The sequence below is a fragment of the Suricata suricatta genome, chromosome 1 (genome assembly GCF_006229205.1).
Source record: "Suricata suricatta isolate VVHF042 chromosome 1, meerkat_22Aug2017_6uvM2_HiC, whole genome shotgun sequence".
Taxonomy (NCBI): domain Eukaryota; kingdom Metazoa; phylum Chordata; class Mammalia; order Carnivora; family Herpestidae; genus Suricata; species Suricata suricatta.
Window position 1 is genome coordinate 157,582,927 of NC_043700.1, and position 2,816 is coordinate 157,585,742.

Consider the following 2,816-nt stretch of genomic DNA (forward strand, 5'->3'; position numbering starts at 1 on the left):
ATCTGAAAAACAACTAAAAAAATCCTTATTTTAGTAAGTATAATAAAATCCCATTACCAAATCAACTTTAAATCTTTAGAATAAATTCCACATGACTAAGTATTCTTTTGCTAAAGGGGATTTTCTTACCTTTAAAGATTTATACTCAATCCCTTACAAAGGTAGCATTTGAACTATCTAATTACCTAATTGAAATATCGTAAAATGATAAATGTTTCATACATATACGTATATATTCATACATATTTTACTTAAAAGCTTTAAAATGAAACAAAATTAAGTTCAAATCAAGGCTCTGCCATCAAGTCATCAGATTTTTTTTTAAACAGGAAAAAATGTGAACTCAGTCCCCCACTACCACACAGGATGCGGTCGCGTTTCCCACATTTGGGGAAAGCGCAGGGGTCAGCCCATGGAGAGTGCGATGGATAAGCCTTGTTTTTGGAAAACCACCTTCATCTCCCCTGCCTGGTATATATTTCTTTTTTTTAAGTTTACTTTATTTATTTTGGGAGAGGGTGGGTAGGGATGGGGCAGAAAGAGGGAAAGAGGGAGAATCCAAAGCAGGATTTGCTTTATCAGTGCAGAGCCAGTTGCAGGGCTCAATCCTATGAACTGTGAGTTCATGACCTGAGCCAAATTCAAGAGTTGGACACTTAACTGACTAAACTACCCAGTCTGAAAAATTGATATTTAACTTTTCTAAACTTCAAATCTTATAACATGAAAATACTTTTTCGTGAAAACTATCTGGTGTACGCGTTTTTGAGTGTGTTTGTGAGTGAACATGTTTTCTCTGATATTGCTATAAAGCTTGGAGTATCATGTTTTACCCTATATTTTCTTTCATCCTTGCACATTTCCTCAAAAAATATCTTTTGAAGCTAAAGAATGATGAAAAATATCACAGAAATATTAAATCATATAGATGGAAGTTTGTATTAAGGACTCTGCCCCTTGATAGAATATGATGTTCATTCAGCTTTTAGCAGTTAAGTTTGAAGAACACCGGTAAACTCCTTGACTGAATCTTGTTTTACCCCTGCTGGCACTACATGCTAGAGCTTTTTATTTTTAGGAATATCTGGGCAAAATATATGCTTACTGTCTTTTTATTTTTATGTATTATGTTTATTGTGAAGCTCATTTTTAATATAGCCACCCTGCAGATAATGGGTATTAGACAGCTTTTTCTTTGTTTATTTTTTGTCAGGAGCTTAGGCTCCTTATGTCACATTACAAATCAAAGTCAAACAACAATGAAATGTTATTTACTCTGTTACTTGGGCAATTAGCAGGAGTTTTATATTTCTTTTCCCTGTACTTTTTAATATTTCCTCTAAAATAAGAATGCTACTTTCTATCTATTTGGGTTATCACCAAAATGTATAACTTCTTGTTTATTAAGACCAATTCAGTTTTTTAATTTGAACTTCAAAAGAAGAAGGAAATTATGCTAAGAAAAATAAGTTAGACAGAGAGAGACAAATACCATAAGATTTTTCTCATATGTGAAATTGAAAAAAGAAGAGGAAGAAGAAGGAGGAGGAAGAAAAAGGGGAGGAGGAGGAGAATGAGATGAAGAAGAAGAAGAAGAAGAAGAAGAAACAACAAACAGCAGATTCAGACCTATAAATACAGAAAACAAAATAATAGTTGCCAGAGGGGAAAGGTGTGGAGGGATGGGCAAAAAGGTGAAGGGGAGTGGGAAATACAGGCTTTCAGCTGTGGACTGTGTTATGAAAATAAAAGATACAGTATAGGGAAGAGTCAATGATATTGTAAAAGCACTGTATGGTTACATATGGTAGCTACACTCTAATGAGCATAGCATAACATATAGAGATGTAGTATTATTATATTGCATACCTGGAACTAATGAAACATTGTGTTCAACTATACTCAAATAAATAAACTCCAAAAGAATAAGGGAGAAAATAAAAACCTACTATAAATTTTATAAATATGTACAAAAATATTAAGAAAATGATTGTCATAAGGATAGAACTGTTAAGCACAAAACAGAAGAACAAATGAATCTTGAAAGGTAAAATGTATTCTCTGGAATGAAAAAAAAAACCAACAAGTGTGAAAGATGAGATTAATACCAAATTGGGCATATCAAAAAAAAGGATTAGTGAAGTTAAAAGCATAGAACTTTAAACTACCCAAAATAAAGTACAGAGTAACAGTAATTGGAAAAGAAGTTTATATTATCAGTAACTCTAGGGAAATATTTAACATTCATGACAATAGAAAATTTGAAAAAGAAAAAAGTGTAAATGACTAAGTTTAAGAAACTCAAAGAACCTTAAACAGACAAACATATTCAGATCAAGACAGATCATAAAGTGTTGAACGAAACTGATGGAGAAAAATCTTGAAAACATGTAGAGAGGAAAAAAAGAAACTCATACTACGTGTAGAGGAGAAAAAGATATAAATAAGAGTTCATGTCTCAAAATCCTATATTCCAAAAGACAATGGAATGACATCTTTAAAGTAACATCAAAAAAATTTTTTTAATCATTTCCTTTGTGAAACCCAGTATTAGGCAGTGTGTTCATTGCTTATCTTGTCACTTTACTGGTTGGATACATACTCGTCTTCTCTCATAATTTTTACACTGTGCTGGTTTTTAAGTTTTCACCATAGGTCAGATTTTCAAACCATAAGAACATTGTCATTAATCTCACTTTAAAAAACATTAAAACTAATGCCTGGGGCACCTGATGGCTCAGTCGGTTGAGCTTGAGGCTTTGGCTCAGGTCATGACCTTATGGTTTGTGGGTTTGGGCCCCACATAGGGCTCTGTG

The 2,816-nt window shown here is 32.9% G+C and overlaps 1 pseudogene; it reads right to left on the reverse strand.

Annotated features, from left to right (window-relative positions):
* Nucleotides 1-326: 326 nt before the first annotated feature.
* Nucleotides 327-479, reverse strand: LOC115303799 (annotated as a pseudogene).
* Nucleotides 480-2,816: the final 2,337 nt, after the last annotated feature.